The 20,524-nt window shown below is 35.2% G+C and overlaps 1 protein-coding gene across 5 annotated transcripts in view; it reads left to right on the top strand.

The window, feature by feature from the left end:
* FUT9 (fucosyltransferase 9) overlaps positions 1-20,524 on the top strand; it is a 180,927-nt gene that overhangs the window by 82,582 nt on the left and 77,821 nt on the right. For all 5 annotated transcript variants that reach the window (XM_032408223.1, XM_032408220.1, XM_032408222.1 and 2 more), the window contains one exon: positions 12,840-12,928. The gene's annotated coding sequence lies outside the window, so the exon portion shown is untranslated. The remainder of the gene's footprint in view (positions 1-12,839; positions 12,929-20,524) is intronic.

Raw genomic sequence — 20,524 nt, 5'->3', positions numbered from 1 at the left:
AGTCTGCTTCTCCCTCTGACCCTACCCCCTCTCATGTGCTGTCTCTCTCACTCTCTCTTTCTCAAATAAATAAATAAATAAAAATCTTTAAAAAAAAAAATAAAGGACCTTGTAACACAAATGTATCAATAATGAATAGACTCATAGGGATCAGAACATTCTTGGCACCTGCTTCCTGAGCTTCCAGCTCCTTAACCTTCAGCAAACCCACAGTTCAAGATCTACCGCAAGACCCACTTGCCAGAGTGGACCAGCTACAAAATGAAGAGGAGATACTATGCAGGAAACTTAGGCTGTGCATCTTATTTTTTTTCCTTTAACAATGTTTTTGCTTTTATGATAAATATTTAAATATTTTCTTTGGCTCCAATTATATGAATGATGGCTTTATACTTCATTTTAATTTTTTCATATTATTGTGGATTTAGATTTCATATATGGAAAACATAAAGGATATCCAGGCAAAAATTTTGGCAACAGAAAACTGCACAAATGTAAATGATTTTGGGAGGCCTGGATTTCTTTTCTTACAAAATACTTCCCAAGTGTGATGAAAAGAACGAATAGAAACAAAGCAAAAGAGCCTTTGCAAAGTTTAAGTCAGATATTCTGGATTCCTCTGTGCTTGCTTGGTAGAGTAAGTATGCATCCACAATTCTGAAAGACTTATCCCTGATTGGGGTAAGGACAGAGGATGTGATAACTTTACTTAGGCCATTAAAATCCTGAAATTCAAGTTTTAAAATTATTCAAAAGGAAATGAATGAATTTTAAAACAAAGTGTTTTTCCCTGTATGCAAGATGCTTTTCAGAGTACAACTTTGTCATAAAATTGGCCTATACCCTGAACAATAAATGTATTTCCTTTTTTAAATAACTTGGTTTATTCATAAATCACATGCGATCAAGTCATAGCTCAAATGATTGTAGTCAATGTAGCAATTGCAGCTAAAATTGGAATGGATTCTTTTTCTTTCTCAGAACATTATTTGTTTAAGAATCAGAATTTAATAAGAAATTCTGATTTTTAAAAATCTTTCATCAGTTTTAATACAACTTTAGAAAAAAGGAAATACATTACTCTAAATTAAGTTGCCATGGTATAAAATATCCATTTACATTTTTGTTAGGTTTAGCATTTCTTCTTTGTTGATTACAAAAAATATATTATGCTAAATTTTATTATTTTGATTATTGATTTCCCAAGAGGCTTTGGTCTGAATTAAAAAGCTACAGCTTAAGTTTTATAATTAAAATTTATAGTGAAACATTTATTTTTCATGCAGTTAGTTTATACTCAAGAAAAAATTTAATACTTATTTAAGTAATCATATGAGTTTCTAGGGTGCCTTTTATTCAACTGTTTTGAACACTCTGTGTTAATGGGTCACTCGGTTCTTGTCCCAGATGTACCAAAGAATTGGAGACATAAGACCAGAATGGGGAGATAGAGTTTATTGAGTAGATAAGTAGATAAATATAGCACCCTTTCAAGACAGAAAGTGGGCCACTGCTGGTGCAAGAGTGGCAATGGCACTGAGAAGCTCTAGCTGCCTCTTTTTCAAGCCTACTTTGTGTACATGTAAATTTGGCTTTGATTGGCATTTTTGATTGACAGCTGGTGGTTACATAACATTTTGGTTTTTGCGCATGCGCCTACCCATGATGCATTCTGTTATAATTGTATTTATTTATGTAATGTACATTTACGAGTTTCTAATGAGCTTTTGTAGTCGATGTAAGGGAAAGTTGCTTCTCTTGTATGCATGCTTAGCTCTTGGAAGTCCCCTTGTGGTTTTTGAGCTCTCTGGCTAGGCCTTTCCTGTTCTGTTAGATCTAAGAGATAGGGTGTGACTGAGGATGGATATAAGTATCATGCAATCTTTACCTTGACTTTACTTCCTAGCTCCCATTTCTTCCCATTCTTCTTCCAGGGAGGGTTTTAACAAGTAGGATCCGAAATCAAAACACCATCTGAACAAGCAAGAAGTGCACTTGCTTTTTGGGAGCAGCCACTGGAGCTCAGCCCGATGCTCATCCTGTTCATTACAGCCCCTGGGCTACCAACTGGCTTGTCTCTCCTTGGCCTATCACATCACAAGTCAGGGCTTATCTCTCATTGCCCCTCTCCCTGAAAAACTGCCTCCCCCTCCCAGCAGAACTAGAGAAATACAGAGATGAAGTGCTTAAACTTTATTGATTCAATTTAAAGATATGAAAAATGAGACCATTTTTAGGTCCATATCTCAGTAAAATTTTTTAAAAAGTTCATAATGGTCTACAGCAGAAGGTGGCAAATATGGTTCATGGGCCAAATCTGACCTGCTGCTAGTTTTTGTAAGTAAAAGTTTACTGGAACATAGCCACAGCCATTTGTTTATGTATTATTTATCTGCTTTCACACTACAACAGCAGAATTGAGGAATTATCACAGAAACTGTATAATAGATGAGAACCTATAGAAACCCTTGACTTCACCTTTTGGACTGTAATGCCTGAAGTATTTACCATTTGCTTCTTTAGTGCACAGTTTGCTAATCCCTGGTCTACATCAAAACATTCTTACTTTATTTGTACAATTTCTGAAGGCAAAATATTCATAAATTAAATTCCATGGAAAGATTTCCCATAGCAATAGAAAATCTGAATAGACCAATTATTAGTAAGGAGATTAAGTCAGTAATCCACAATTTCCCAACAAAGAAAAACCCAAGACCAGATGGCTTCACCGGTAAATTTTACCAAACATTTAAAGGAGAATTAATACCAATCCTTCTCAAATTCTTTCAAAAAAATCAAAGAGAAGGGAACACTCCCAAACTCATTTTATAATGCCAGCATTATCCTCATACCAAAATCATAAAAGGACACCACTAGAAAGGAAACTATAAACCAATGTCCCCGATGAATATAGATGCCAAAATTCTCACTAAAATACTGGCAGACTGAATTCAGCAGCACATTAATAGGGTCATTGAACATGATCAAGTGGGATTTATCCATGGGATGCAAGGATGATTCAACATATGTAAATCAATCAATGTGATTCACTACATTAATAGAATGAAAGAAAAAGAATTATATCACTTCAATAGATGCAGAAAAAACATTTGACAAAATTCAACATTCATTTATGATAAAAACTCAACAAATTAGTCATAGAGGGAAAATATCTCAACATAATAAATGCCATATATGACAAGCCCACAGCTAACATCATACTCAATGGTAAATGATTGAAAAGTTTTCCTCTAAGATCAGAGCAAGGCAACAATGCCCATTCTCCCTATTCCTATTCAACGTGGTTGTGGGAAATCCTAATGGAAAAAAAAAAAGAAAGAAACAAAAGATATCAGAATTAGAAAGGAAGAAGTAAAATTGTCTCTTTTTGCAGATGATATGATTTTGTATATAGAAAATCCTAAACACTCAACCAAAAAATGTTAGATCTAATCAAGAAAACAATAAAGTTGTAGGATACAAAATTAACATACAAAAGTCAGTAGCATTTCCATAAACTAACAATAAATTTTCTGAAAAATAAACAAATAAATCCCATTTGCAATAGCATCAAAAACAATAGAATATTTAGGAACAAATTTAACCAAGGATTTGAAAGACCTATACACTGAAAACTATAAAACATTGGTAAAAAAAATCAAAGACATATAAATGGAAAGTATTTTGTGTTCATGGATTGGAAGAATTAATATTGTTAAAATGCCAATACTACAAAAAGTCATTTATAGATAAATACAATCCTTATAAATTTTCCAATAGCAATTTTTTTTTTACAGAAGTAGAAAAAACACTCCTAAAATTTATATGGAACCACAAAAGACCCTAAGTAGCCAAAGAAATCCTGAGAAAGAAGAACAAAGCAGGAGGTATCACATCTCCTAATTTCAAGCTACACTATAAAGCTATAGTAATCAAAACAGACAGACCAATGGAACAGAATTGAGAGCTCAGAAGTAAACCAAAGCATATACAGTCAACTAATATTTGACAAGGGAGACAAGAATACTCAATGTAGAAAAGACAGTGTCTTCAATAAATGGTGCTGTGCACTCACATGTAAAAGAATGAAACTGGACTGCTATATTACACCATTGGCACAAATTAGCTCGAAATTACTTAGTCATTAAAAAAAAAAAGAATGAAATCTTGTCTTTAGCAATGACATGAATGGAGCTAAAGGGTGGTATGCTAACTGAAATAAGTCAGTCAAAGAAAGACAAATACCACGTGATTTCACTCATATATGGAATTTAAGAAACAACAAATGAGCAAAAGGGGGAGAAAAAGAAAGAAAGGTAAAACAAGAAATGGACCCTTAACTATAGAGAACAACTAATGGTTGTTCTAATGGTTCCCAGAGGGGAAGAGGATGGGGAGATGGGTCAAAGAGGTGATGGGGATTAAGGAGTGCACTTGTGATGAGCACTGGGTGATGTGGGGAAGTGTTGAATCACTATAGTGTACACTTGAAACTAATATTACATGTATGGTAACTAACTGGAATTTAAATAAAAACTTAGAAAAAACTTGAAGTGAATGAAAGACTTAAATGTCATATATGGAAAACAATATGGAGGATCTTCAAAATATTAAAAACGGAACTACCATGTGACTTAAGAATTCCACTTCTGGGAATATATCCAAAGGAAGCAAAAACATATCTGCATCTTCATGGTCATAGCAGCATTATTTACACTATGACATGAAAACAACCTAAGTGTCTATGAATGGATGAATGGATAAAGAAGTTGTGAGCTATAAATGTTATTCAGCCACAAAAAATAAAGAAATCCTACCATTTGCGACAACATGAGTGAATTTTTTTTAAGATTTTATTTATTTATTTGACAGAGACACAGAGAGAGAGGGAACACAGGCAGGGGGAGTGGGAGAGGGAGAAGCAGGCTTCCCGCTGAGCAGGGAGCCCGATGTGGGACTCGATCCCAGGACCCTGGGATCATGACCTGAGCCGAAGGCAGACGCTTAACGACTGAGCCACCCAGGCGCCCAACATGAGTGAATCTTGAAGGTTTTATGCTAAGTGATATAAGTCAGACAGAGAAAGACAAATATATGAATCATCTTACTTACATGTGAAATCTAAACAAAATAAAAAAAAAAAAAAAAAACTCAGAAAAAGAGATCAGACTTACGGTTACCAGAGGTGGATGGCGGGGGTAGGGAGAATGGGAGGAAGGTGGTCGAAAGACACAAACTTCCAGTTATAAGATAAATAAGTATGGGGGTGTAAAGTGCAGCATAGGATGTAAAGTACAGCATAGGGAATACAGTCAATAATACTATAATAAATTTGTAAGGTGACAGAGGGCAACTACACCTTTCATGGGGAGCATTTTGTAATGTATATATATGTCAAATCACTCTGTTGTACACCTGAAACTAATATAATATTGTATGTCAACTATACTGCAATTAAAAAAGAAAAGGTAAATCAGTACTAGGATGTACTGTACAATGTGATGACTATAGCTAACACTGCTGTGTGATGTACAGGGAAGTGGTTAAGAAAGTAACTCCTAAGAGGTCTCATCACAAGGAATTTGTTTTTCTTCTTTCTTTTTTAATTGTATCTCTATGATTTGATAGATGTTAGCTGAACCTATTGTGGGAATCATTTCACAACGTATGTAAACTAAACCATCATCCTATGCACCTTAAACATATACTGTGATGTATGTTAATTATTTCTCAATAAAACTGTAAAAAAAAAAAAAAAAAGATTCCCCATACACATGTTAAAACATACTGTATTCTTTTAACCAGCGTAAGATAAATATCTGGAAATAACTGCTTTAATCCCAATAACCAGAACAGCATCTATCATAGTAGGGATTCAATAAATGATTGGTTAAATAAATAAATCTTTAAAAATGTATGTACATTTTGCACATGATATTTATTTTAGAACAGATTTCTTTTTCCCAAATCTTTGAGTAAAACAAATGTTCCAGGAAGAATGCACAATGAGATTTATAGTACTGTTTCAAGCCCCAGGTGGGAGAAGCTCAGTAGTTTGCCCTGAAGGTTTCTATAGGTTTTAAAAGAACAAAGCAACCCTCCCTCCCTTCCTCAAAAAGTGCGTGTTAAAAATATTTTACAGATAAAATATATGTATAAACTATGAACTAATTTCAAACATCTTCTATTATAGCAATTACTACCCTGTATCCAAGCATAAACATATTTTAAGTCCTCAAGACTTTGATGATTATTAATGGTCCTAAATGCTTCTATTCCCTGTCTCCTACAGCAGCTCAGGAAGTAGAATTTGCAACACTCAGGGCTAGTTCTCTTCCTCAACGACAATCCTATTTTGTGCTGTTCACACAGATCTGCTTCATATTCCCCTAAGGAATAAGGTTCAGGGCAGATCATCCAAGCCAGCTACACAAGAGGGAAGGAAACAAGAGGAAAGCCTAGCCTGCAAAAGAATTCAGACCATGAAAATAATCAAGGAATTATAGAAGCAAGCACAAAGCATACACTTCTCCCATAATCACTCTTTTTTTTTTCCAGTTTCTGCACAGATACAAACCAAGGAAGGTGACCATTCACCATCTAGCCACAGAGTCAATTTGTGCCACAACAAAACGCTCAAGACATCATTTCCCTTTCTCTCCCCTTTCCTCCTCACTCGCTTTGTGCTTTTAATTTCAGGATTCTTATTCCTATTTTCACCTAATATAAAAGCAAACCAACATTTTTTATGGTGAGAAAAAGTATTCCTTTTCCATGTAAATTATGCAAAAAAAAAAAAAAATCCTCTGTGGCTAAACTATCCAATCTTGGTGTCATGAGACAGAACTGTGTGGCCAAGTGTAGGGCTCTGGAATCAGTCTGCTTCTGTTGCAGGCCAGCTGCACATTTCCAAGCTGGGTGACCCTGGACAAATGGCTTAACCTCTCTGTGCTTCATATTCTTCTTCTCTACAACTGGAATAGTATCTCATAGGCTTGTTGATAGAATGAGATTATGTATATAAAACTCTTAAAATTGTGCCTGGTATATAGTGAGCATTCTTTTATTATGAGGTGGTATTATCATTCGTGTTAATGAGGTTCAAGGTTTTAGCTTGAGACCCTCCAAAGGCTGGCCCTTGCTCCCTTCTGCTGCCTCCTGCTTGTGCTTCATCACGCTGCCTATCTCTCTGCTCCGCTGAAGCCAGATTACTTTTTAGTCCCAAACTATATTATCTCTGTATTCCTTATCTGTGTTCATACTGCACAGCTCCCCCGCCATTCAACATTCACTTTACACTATCAAGCTTCAGCCAAGTAACACTGAACACTGCTATATTTGTGCCCCTAGCCAGACATTTAGTACAGATTTCTTCCTTTCCCTTTCTTCCCTTCCTCTTGACTAGGAACTCTTCAAGGACAGGAGAGTATTTTGGCCACCCTTTTAGCCATAGCACCTATCAGCTGTTAGATAGGACGCATTTTTTAAATTGCATGTTGAGGGGCGCCTGGGTGGCTCAGTCGTTAAGTGTCTGCCTTCGGCTCAGGTCATGATCCCAGGGTCCTGGAATCAAGCCCCACATCGGGCTCCCTGCTCAGTGGGGAGCCTGCTTCTCCCTCTCCCTCTGTCTACTACTCTGCCTACTTGTGCTCTCTCTCTGTCAAATAAATAAATAAAATCTTTTTAAAAAATAAATAAATAAAATTGCATGTTGAATTAAAGAAGGCTTAAGGACCCAGTCTAGTAATTCTGAAGTCATAAAATTCTGTTTAAAGTATGGCCTCACGGCGCGGCGCCTGGGTAGCTCAGTCGTTAAGCGTCTGCCTTCGGCACAGGTCATGGTCCCAGGGTTCTGGGATCAAGCCCCGCATCGGGCTCCCTCCTCGGCGGGAAGCCTGCTTCTCCTTCTCCCATCCCCCTGCTTGTGTTCCCTCTCTCGCTATGTCTCTATCTGTCAAATAAATAAATAAAATCTCAAAAAAAAAAAAAAGTATAACCTCAGGAATTGGCTCAGTGACCTCTTCTGGCAGCAAATCTCACTTACTACTATAAACTCATGAAGGGATTGTCTTTACTTGTTCAAAATTCAATGTCCTTTCAACACATGTGGTGAATTAAGAAACTTACTCTTATTAATGAAATTCAATTTTGAATATATCTGAGCTGTTTCTAACAACATCATTCAGAGTTCTCCAGAGTTTTCTTCTTTCTGAGAAAAGTAATGCTCCATTTGTCTATTTCCCTATTCTTTCATTATAAGAATAATATAGTGCTTTTCTTAATCATTTATACTGTCTTTAATCAATTGGTTCAACATATATTTTTTCATTATATAAAACAAATGTCTCCATATTTTTACCTTTTAGTAAATTTTACCCAAATTGACTGAAGTTATCTTACATAAATATCTATGTAATTTTTGTTTTCCAAATTGACCTTTTGCTAAAGAAAAACACATCGCCTACCATATCATGAAGGCTCAAAAATGCATTTGTGTTTGTGAAATGGTGAAATCAATGGATAGGATTTTATAGTTTATTCAGATATATCCCAAATCCAAACACTTCTCTCCATTGTCACTGCCGCTAAAGTTATAATCACCATCATTTCTCAACTCATTGGCTACAGTCACCTTTAGACAGGCTGCGGCTTCTAGGCTTCTCTCTCTGCTGAATGTTTTACAGAACATCTGAAATGATGTTTTAAAATTTTCATCAGGTCAGACTAGTCCCCTGGTCAAAACCTCCCTATGTCCATTGTACCGTGAATAAAATCTGGACTCCTTACAACGGCTTATGAGGCCCAACGTCACCCGCTGCTACCTGCCTGTCAATCCTTCCTCCTCCTGCCCCGCACCCCTCACACTCCTATGCCCTGGATTACTACACCACAGGCACACGGGGATTTTTTTCCTCCTTGAACATGCTGTGCCTATTCCTTTGTACCTTGTGTCCCCTCTCCTCGTAATGCTCTGTCCTGAAGGTGAGGCTGCGTCCTTACTGTCACTCAAATGTGACCTCCTCCGCGAGGCTTACCTTCCCTGACTGCCTCTGCTCAGGATGACAATTCAGTCCCGTTGCTATGGACCACTCTGCGGCTGACATCTCTCCCAGTCAGTTATCTCTCAGCTTCGTGGGCCTAATGGCCCTGCAAATTCAGTTTGCCCAGGATCTTGGCATTCGGATCCATTAGTCTCTGCTGTTCCATACATTGATGCTTCCCTCTTCCGACACCTGGTTAAAGCAGAGAATCTCACAGACCTCTGTGCCTGAGTCGTTTTGTAGCTGTAGGCCCATTTTTTTATCTGGCAGCTCATCATCCATGTCATAAATAACCTAGGGAGAGCTGGGATTGTAAACTGGGCCTGTTCCAGCCATGGGACCCTCGTGACGCTACTGGGTCACCACATTTTGATATGGGATTACTCAGCACAGTAATCTCTTCCCAAAAGCATGAGCAAAAACACTGAGCATTCCTTCAAGTAGGAGTTCCTAAAGCTACTCTCTCTAGAGGTCTGGCCTCAAGAAGCTGGGAGGAGAAAACAGCCACTTTCCTCTTCCACTCCACTCTTCTTTCTCTCCATCTTTTGTGAACTGCCACAGGAATAAACAAATAAGGCCTTCTTCCTATTGCCATTTCTACATGATTTCAAACTCCTTTATATAAAATTATATGCAAAAGTAGTCATTTATGTTTGTTGACACACATCAATATGAAAAATAAAAATCAATGAATCATTTTAATGTTTCATCCTTAAGTTACGAAGCCTCTGGATCTGAGCTAGACCTCAAATAATGAACTAATCCACGAAGTCTAGTCTTTATATATAAAAGAGAACTGAAGGAATTTAGAAATCCTCTCTTTCTCCAGGCATTTGTGTGTTTCAGTTATTTAAGTGCCCAACTCTTGTTTTCGGTCAGGTCATGATCTTCGGGTTGTGGGATTGAGCCCCATTCAGGGCTCTGCGCTCAGCATGGAGTCTGCTGGAGATTCTTTCCACCTCTCTCTCCCACTTCCTCCTCTGCTCCTACCCCTGCGCGCTCTCTCTCTCTCTCTCTCTCTCAAGTAAATAAATAAATAAAACCTTTAAGAAAAAAAAGAAATCCTTTCTTTCTCAAGATTGCCTGACTTTAAGCCATATGTCAAAATAATCCTTTAAATGACAGAAACTGAGGGTCTTGTCCCACCTCTACCCCACATCAGGCAGATGCCTTAATTGCCCTAGAAGGAAAGACAAGTATATAAAAAGCAAAAAAGAAAAATGCCTATTGTCATGTGACTGGCTTAGACAGAAATGTAGAGAATGGAAAAGAATAATTGTTTTCCTGCATGTAATGCAAAAAACAGGATAAAGATAACTTTATTTAGGTAAGACTTTATCAACAAAAATAATAAGAATAACTCCACAACTTAATTACTATTTATTCAGCTAATTAAATCATAGCCATGATTTAGGAAATACACACATGCATACACACACATACACAAATCTGAGTTTCCAAGTAGATAACTCAGGCCATTTGTTGGCTTTCATTATTTGTTCTCATTCTGGGTAGGATTTTAAATGTTTGATTTTGCTGATTTGCCAGCAAAGATTATTTTGAAAGCATCAAAAAAGATTGGCATTTGATGCTGAGGCAGAAAATCTAGGAAACAATGTACAAGTGAAGACTTTTTTGAGTACACACTTTTAAATTAGGGTTGGATTTGACCCCAGTTGTACCTTCCAGCTTCTTATATAGATGATTTGTTTGAATTATCAAAATCCTGTAAAATGAGGATAATAAAACCCACCTTAAAATATTGCTGTGATGGTTAAATGTCAATCAAACACACTAAAAATCCTTCAACAGCTGTTACAATATATAGGCAAGCTATTCATCTATGTTTTATATCTTTGAGAAAGAATAGTTAAGATTTTAAAGACAAGACAGAAATGCCAGATCTGTACTCCATATTTTTATTACCTATAATGTATTTGAATCCAATATTAAAGTGTAAACAGGCAGGGGGAATGCCAAATTAGGGGAAAAGATAATTTCCTATTAAACATAAGCCAAGGCTATGTGTATATCCAGAAAGAAATCTGACTGAACTTTGCTTTAAAATCTACTGACTTCAGGAAGAAAAAATGGATTAGGAGTTTGGGGGACATATAATGGGAATGAGATTGACATGTGTGTGCATGTGCGTGTGCCCCACAGTGCGTGCACGTGCATGTGTGTGTGCGTGTGTAGATGTGTCTGTACGTGTACTGGGTATGGAATGCCTAACCACCACTTACTAACCTCTAAGTTTGGGAAGCTTATGTCCTACAGCAAGAAGACATTTTTGACATTTTGGCAATTCATCCATATAACACAGTTTGTGAAGGCACTCTCTTAAAGAGAAACTAAATCCACTCTTTATTTTACTTTAAATTATTCCATAGTTCCACTAGATTTGTTTTCGGTTGGGGTGATGTAAGTGGGCCAGTTTCCCACTTTGTATTAAAGAGAATCTCCGTTCATTATAGAATAAATAATTCAATAAGGTTTGAAAGCACTTGCCTGCATTTTATAGCCAATCATGTTTGTGGGCAAGCATCTTAGTCTATTAGAGCTGCTTTAACAAAATATCACAGCCTAGGTAGCTAATAAACAACAGAAATTTATTTCCCACGGTTCTAGGGGCAGGGAAGTCCGGGATTGTGGGTGTTTGGTGAGGGCTTCCTGGTTCATACATGTACATCTTGTCACTGTGTCCTCACATGATGAAGGGGGCAAAGGCACTGTCTGGGTCCTCTTTATAAAGGCACTAATGCTATTCAGCTCCCACTACTATCATCTTGGGCATTAGGATTTCAACATTTGGGAGCACCTGGTTGGCTCAGTTGGTAGAGCATGTGACTCTTGGTCTCAGGGTTGTGAGTTTGAGTCCTACATTGGGCTTGGAGCCTACTTAAAATTTTTTTAAAAAATAGGATTTCCATGGAACACTACATCAAAAACTAATGATGTAATGTATGGTGATTAACATAACATAAAAAGAATAAATAAATAGAGGTTAAAAAAATAGGATTTCAACACAGAAATTTGGGGAGGATACAAAAATTCAGACCGTAGCAGCTGGAATACATCAACATGAAATTAAAGATATTTAGACAAATCATCCAATTATTTGGTGTTTGGTTTTTTAAGCATCCAGATAATTATAAACATCCAGATAATTCAGTAACCTCTTGTTTTCTTTTTTGGTTTTGTTTTTGTGCTATGTGTACAATTTATTTTGTAGGTAGGAAACATAAAAAATAGAGATGATGAAATATACTTTGGTTAACAAGATATATTATTTCCTTAGAGTTTCAATTACAGCACTCATCACTCATTCTTTTTATTAATATTTTTCTTACAATGCACCTGGGAGGCTCAGTAGGTTAAGCATCCAACTCTTGATTTCAGCTCAGGTCATGATCTCAAGATTGTGAGAGATCCCCGGGTTAGGCTCACTCAGCGTGGAGTCTGCTTGTCCCTCTCCCTCCCCCTCTGCCTCTTCCTTGCCTTCCCCCCACTCGCTGTCACTCTCCTGCTCTCTCTCTCTAAAATAAATTAATAAGTAAAATCTTAAAAAAAATATTTCTCTTATTATATATTCAAACAATTCACATGATTCAACAGCATTTTTCTAAAGCTTAATGAATTTATATAAACAAAGAGCACAATAATATATAGAGAAAGATCTATGTTTGAGAGGTATGTAATTTTTTTTTTTTTTTTGGTTTTCTTTTGGCTATTTAGCTGCATATATAGTACACCCAGTATATTTAACTAACATACTTTTTTTTTTTTCTTTCCCAACAGGCTTAGGATGCAATAATTCAAGAATTTTATAATACAGTGAAGTAGCTTAACAACTGTTTACGTGCTTCCCATGATATGTTCTCTATATTGTAAGTATATATTTACTTCGATGCTGGCTTGATTGTGGGAGAAATGTGTTCAGTTAGAACTTAGAGGTAACCTAGATTGTGTCAGAATTATTATAGCTAAAACTCATCCAAAGTCTAGAAAATTTGTAGAAGTTTATCTTATATGAAGAGATATTCTGTAAATTTAGATTTAATGTTGTATCAAAGTTAAAGCCTAATATAACTATCTGTTGTGGTAGAATAATACGCCTTTGAGGTTTATATTTTTAATAAATATTTTACCTAATATCCTTAATATTTCTATGCTATTCTTTAGTTTTCTATAAATTTTTTAAAAATATTGGACCTGCAAAATTTTATGCTAAAATATTAAAATCTTGAAATCATCTTTTTAAAAATATAATGTGTAATATCATTTCAAAGTCAGGCCAATTTCTATGTTAGTTATCTTTTCAAAAATGGTTTTAGTTTTGGCAAGTTAATACCTACACCACTCAATCATCTGTGTGTGTGTGTGTGTGTGTGTGTGTAGTTTCTTTAATAAGTTACATAAAAAAGAGAAGAAAACTGATCTTTGCTTGGTAAAAGAAACTCTTACTATTAATTTCACATTGCCAGAAAGTAAAGAAGGGAATGAAGGGTTGGGATACTATGCTGTTTTTGAGTTCAGTACTAAGCTGAAAGTACTAACTCACAGCAGTGGGAAGGAAAGGAGGTAGCCCAATACCTTTTCCTCACAAGAAAATAAGCCAAAACTAGAGCGCTTCAGTAATCAGAAGTGTCCCCAAACTTTATGGCATGGTTAGGCCATCAGGAGATGCTGTTCCTTAACAACACTTGATAATGCCAGACCTGCAATACTCAGCCCAAGTCTTGCTCTCCTTTCCCTCATCCCTTTCCTTGCTGGGGCCCCTGCCTGAGCATCTAACATCTACCACAAGTGACTTGGAACTTAGTGAGCCTTGATCTCTCTCTACAAAAGCAGGAGGATGAGGTGTGACTGATTATACTGTGGAAGCTGGAGTGATGGTAGATAGGTTATTAGCATGTCATTTCAGAACACTGAATGCTTTTTGACACAAAATATAATTTAATACACAATATGTGGTTCTAAAATAGTGCTATCTAATAAAAATATAATGTGAGCCAAACATGTAATTTAAATGTTTCTTGTGGCCACATTTTTAAAAAGTAGAAAGAAGCAGGTAAAATGGGTTTTAATAATATATTCTATTAACCCTGTATATTCAAAATACAATCATTATCATGTGATTGATGTAAAAAATATTGAGACCTTTTATGTTCTTTCTTTTTCACACTAAGTCTTTGAAATCCTGGGTGTACCTATAGCACATATCAATCAGGATACTACATTTTTATTGGATATTCTTGATTTGTATTTAGATTTCATAAAATTTACAGTAGAAAAAAAGTAGATTCACAAAGCCAAGTTGTCCCACATATACTTAAAGTATTCCAATAACTAAATTGAGTATCACTTTTTAAATTTAAACTAACCAAAATTAAAAGTAATTTCCTCTGTCACACTCGCCACATATCAAGTACTTGACGATTCCATGTGGCTAATATCTACCACGTTGGACAACTCTTTTCCAGAGAACTGTTGACATAAAGCTATAATTCTGCTACCTAATGAATTTTGTAGGTTGATGTCAGAACACACCAATGAAGCTTATAACTTCAAAATTTTAATGAGAAAAACATGTCAAATCCTACACTTCTGACTTAAAATGAAATTTTAACCACTCTCATCTTATCCATGAGAAATTACAGATGAGAATATATACAATGTCTAAACATTAAGGCTGTAATGCACATTGGAATTTGTTTTAAATTTGCTTCAGTGTAAATGCCCTGTTGTAACTGAACAAAGTAGCTGATCACAGCCCTTTCCGTTACAATGAATGATTCAAAAGCAAAAAGTAAAATAAAATTTTTAAAGATGTCTCTGTAAAATACACTGTTAAAAAATGAAAATATAAGCTTCAGACTTATAAATCACATATCTGATAAAGGATTTGTATTTAGAAATTATAAAGAAGTCTAAAAACTTAACAAAAATAAAACAAACAACCCAGTTTAAAAATGGGTAAAAAGATATGAATTTCACTAAAAAGATGTATGGATGGCCAGTAAGTATATGGGAAGATGTTCAATGTCATTAGTCATTAGGGAGATGCAAATTAAAACCACAATTAGAAACCACTAGACACGTATTAAAATGGATACAAAATTTTAAAAATCTGACAATACTAAATGCTGGTGAGCATGCAGAGCCACAGGGATTTTCATTCATTGCTGATAGGAATTTAAAGTGGTACCAACACTTTGGAAAATTGTGTGCCAGTTTTTTGTAAAGTTAAACATACACTTAACCATATGATCCAGCAATCCCATTCCTATTATCGAAGTGAATTTAAAACTTACTTCTACACAGAATTCTATATGTGAGTATTTATGGTATTTTTATCTGTAATTGCTAAGACATCAAAATAACCAAAATGTTCTTCAGTTGGTGAAGGGATGAACAAACTATAGTTTATCTATACAATGAAATACTACTGAACTATAAAAAAGAAAGAATTGTTGATTTATGCAACATCATGGATGTTAAATGTATTTTGCTAAGTGAAAGAAGAAAGACCCAAATGACTGAATATTGTATGATTCCATATATATGAAATACTAGAAAAAGCAAAATATAGGAAAAAAAAACAAAACAAAACAGAACAGTTGCCAGGGTTTGGAAGATATGGGAGAGTTGAATATAAAGTGACAGTGTGAGGAAGTTTTGTGGGTAATAGAGCTGTTCTGCATGATACTGCAATTCTGGATAAATGACTTGCTTTCATCAAAACTTATAGAACTGTACAACACAGAGCGAGCTATACAGTATGCAAATTAAAAATAAGAAAACAATTGGATATTGAAATAGACCAAGATAGAATACAGACTGTGACAAATGAATCTAACCAAATTACAAAAGTAAGACTTAACCTTTTTTTCCATGGGGAAAAAGGATCTAGCCTAAGTAACTTTGGGAAACAGTCTTTCAAGACGACAAAGGCTAAAATGAATAATGCTAAAGAGAAAATAACTATACATAGACATTGTACACTCTTTGATAATTCTCTCCTGGCAGAAGTACAGGTGAGTAATTATGTAACCACTTTGAATGTATATTAGGCTGGAGCACATAAATAAATAAATTGCTAGGTTCCTCATTGTCAGTGAAAGAAGTTATAAATAATCGAAGGGAAATAGCTAAAATTAAGAGTGTAGTGCTAGGTTAGAGACAGAGATATCAATATGAACTCATTTTTATTTAATATGCCTACAAATGGGTATACAAATAACTATGGATATGTGTGCATACATGGGTATACATACATACTATTTATTAGCTCTACCTACTGAAAGTTCCTAGAAGTAGTAACACCACAGTAGCAATGAGCACACCTCATGTCCAGCTTTTAGTTACTAAATACCATTCTCCAATTAAAAAAAGGAACCCAGGGGCACTTGGGTGACTCAGTTGGTTAAGTGTCTGACTTTGGCTCAGGTCATGATCCTGGGGTCTTGGGACCGAGTCCCGCATCAGGCTCCCTGCTCAGCGGGGAGTCTGCTTGTCCCTTTCCCTCTGCCCTTCCCCCTGCTCGTGCACTCTCTCTCTCTCTCTCAAATAAATAAATAAAACCTTTTAAAATATAAAAAAGGAACCCAGGCCATCAAGAAAAATGGCTGATTTGAGAGATATGGAAGGAAAAATGTAGTTAAAACTCAAATATCTTCTAGTGTCAGAAAGTAAAAAATGGCAAAAAAGTGATTAAGCCATGTCAAAAGCACACAGGAGCTAACCAGAAAGAGTTCCCAGTGACCAAAACTGAAGCACTTTGTGCAATAATATAATGATTGTATTATGCTATAACCTAGTGAATAAAATAAATATTGATGAATTCACACTGATACAAATAAATGATTGAATAGAAAGATAAATGACAGAGAAGGCAAAAATCTTCCTTACAGAAAAATTCCAAATAATATATGTAGATACCTCACCCACCTCCCAGGAGTCGAAGCTTAATTCCTCTTCCCTTGAGTGTGAGCTAGACTTCATGCCTCAGAGAGTATAGAAGTGTGGGAAAAGTTAAATTTTCCATGGAGAAATGTGGCAGATACCACTTTCATTGAGTGATCAAGCTTAGCATCTCCAAAATAAGTTACGTTGACCCCCTGTACTCTGGTGTGATATGATGAGTACACTTCATTTCTGTTATATTCTTTCCACAAACCCAGAGCTCCATCATAATCTTGAGAAAAATATGAAAGTTAAACTGAAGCATGTACTACAAAATACCTTACCAGTATTCTTCAAAAGTTTCAAGATCATGAAAGACTGAGAAACACAGCTAAAGAGAAAAGAGAGACATTATGACTTTATGCAATGTGGCACCCTGGATTTGATCTGAAACAGAAAAGAGTGGGAAAACGTGAAATCTGAATAAAACCTGTAGCCTAATTAATATTATTTTGCCAATGTTCTTAGCTTTGACAAATGTACCATGATTATGTTGATAGTGGGACAATCTGGTTACGAGAGTTCTCTGTACATCCTGGCAACTTTCCTATAAGTTGTTATATTATTTATAGAGATATTATTCATACTTCTATTACTTATAGATATATTTATATGTCTATGAATTATTATAAAGATCTTTGAAAATGAATTACAAGTTTTTAATACTAGGTCAGTGATAAACCTGCTTTTAGAAAGAGTCTTCTCATATGCAATCAAATCCATTCTACCCCAGCAATGAGCACATCTTGCCATTTTTTGGCTATCTAAGTTATTAAGAACCTCTGCTCTTTATTTGTCATAAAAATGTTCTTTCATTACTTAAAATTTGAGAATTATGAGTTCTTCACATATATTTGCATTTTTAACAATTCATATTCCTTAAACCATCCAAAATGATGGTTGTTTTAATTTGTAATGCTCTAATTAAATTTAATTAAAATTAAATTTGGCCATTTGGCTCCATATTATTAGGCAATACGGTCTTGCTGGTCACATAGGCGCAGCAACGTGACAATCATTATGCCTGCCTGTAGATTTTATTACATAAAAGGATATATGTTTAGACATAAGAAAATCAATAAATCGCCAAAATAATCCTAATGCCTTTTTAAAATTGAGATAGTTAAGGGCTTGTGTATCTTATCTACACAATAATATTGCATCACAAAGCCAAAATCCCCTTATACTTTTTTAGGAGTTTAAAGGTTTCTTTATACACATATGACATTTCAGCCTTACAGTGAGTATGCAAAGTAGGAAATACAAATAACATTCTTTCGTTATAAACAAGAAAAGAAGTCTCTGCCAGGTTTAGTGACTTGCCTAGAGGCAGGCAGCTTGTGAAGGGCTGAGCATCTATGTAGACCACACCTGGCTTAACTCTGAATCTTGACCTTTGTACCACATCATCAAGTCCACACTATAAGGACATATTCTTATTTGTTAGAGTATATTCTTGTTTTTCTTAACTTCAGAGATAGTCAAGCTTTTTTCATTAATTTAAAAGAAATTTTAACAAATTGTACACCACTAAAAGAAAAAGTTGTTATTCACGTTTAAAGCAAAAAAATTCCACCTGAAATATCTATTTTCTGTTGAACTTCAAAATCCAATCCAGTTTACTAGATGGAACTCACTATTGCTGATTTATTTATATTATACAAAAGTATGCTTTCACTTTAAGGAAATCTAGTGAATGAGAACCAAAAAAAGTCACAAAATACATAAACTGAGAAGTGATTTTTTTTATTATAAAATGATCATTTGTCTCACAAAAGCATTTATCATGTCTTTTCTTAGATAACAATCTTCCCTGGTACAATGTTGTTAGGTTTATACATAGTATTTCAGAAGAAATAGATTTTATGAAGCAAAACAGACCTACCCTTGGACATTGTGATCCTTGCCTTTAGTATTTGCATCACTATGCTTATCTGTTGCAGTTGCTCTAAGAGTAATCGGATAATCCATAAGCAGTTTTAATATGGGAAAAATTTATAGCATACTCTCATTTGTCAATAAATCAAGCTTTCTCCCTATTGCTTTCTAATCACAATGCCAGCTTCTAAGGGAACTTGTTTTATTAGGTAATTTGAAAATACTTTATTAGGCTATTTGAAAAGCTCTTGAGTAAGAGAAGATGACAAACAGTAAAAGAAGATACATTGATAGGAAAAAAAACCTATACCCTCAAATAATAGTATAGTAGGTACAGAAGACATGTGCAAAATCACACTGATCCATCCTATGTGTAAATCCCATTTGGCATCTTTTAGAATACATAAATATACATTGAAAAGAAGATTCCAAATCTACCTCTACCATATCTGAATGCTTAGAGCTCTCACTATTTTCTTTTTTCTAATCTAAACTCTTTCTACCATCATAAAGGCCTATTGCATTTTTGTTTGTTTTTGTTGTTGTTCAAGAAGTTATTCAGAAAAGTTCTTTTTTATAAGACCTCTCTCTTTTGTACTAAGCCTTCCTACTGTACTGCTTGGTGAATAATGGGTGCTTAAAAATATTTGCAGTATTGAATTTCTAAATAAAATACCATTGAGTACATTTTTCAGTTAAGGAAACTAGGCTTAGGACGTCAGGTAATTTCAGGAGCAACCAGGGTAGCATGAGTGGAATCACAAGTGTGATTGGCTTCGGAGTCCCGGTGTTCGTGCTGACCATTCTCTATGCAGACACCTATATGAATCTAGCCTGTAGGGTGGAGTACAGATTGCCAGATGGATGCATGGATGAATGGAGGAAGAAGATGGATGGAAAGACAGACAACCTGTTCTGTTACAGCTCCCTGATATCTCCCATACCATGGATAATATTTTATCCAAATGTAGAAAACATGTTTGATGGAATTGGGAAACATTGTTGATAGAGAATTCCACAGAACTCGGATAATAATAATAATTTGGAGAAAACTGAGGACACAATACTTGCACCCTCTGTGTCCAGGAAAACTTACTGCTTTATTTTGGTTACTCCAAAGAAGTACATTTACCTTTACCTTGATAGTACGGTCAAATCAATGCCAATGGAAGAGCGTACCTATAATAATGGCTACTTTATATTCTTTTCTTATCCCTTTAATGATATATCTTTATTTTGAATATGCAGATATAAGCAGCTCTAAGACTATACTTCAAATTATATGCTCTGGGGGAAGAATTAGTAGACAAAGATGTCTGGAAAGTCTGAATTTATTATTGTCAAATTGGTCTTAAATTTTTATTTTTAGTGACTAGGATTTCCCTGTAGCTACATTATAAACAGAAAACACTTCACAGTGAACCAACTCCTCTAGGAAAAAATACTGTGGTGTGAATATTTATGTAAGTAAGTACTTAGAATAAGTAGAAAGAGATAAACATAACCTAAACTTCTTTTTAAAACCATGCATATTAGCCCTGTGAGATTTCTAGCTATCCTTATAAAATAAATTACCATTCTATACATTTTTCGGTCTAATTTTAATTGTTTTCAGTGATCTCTATTTGGTTTTCTTTCCT

This window comes from Phoca vitulina, unplaced genomic scaffold, assembly GCF_004348235.1.
Source record: "Phoca vitulina isolate PV1807 unplaced genomic scaffold, GSC_HSeal_1.0 scaffold9, whole genome shotgun sequence".
NCBI lineage: Eukaryota > Metazoa > Chordata > Mammalia > Carnivora > Phocidae > Phoca > Phoca vitulina.
This window is presented reverse-complemented; position numbering and strand designations above follow the sequence as displayed.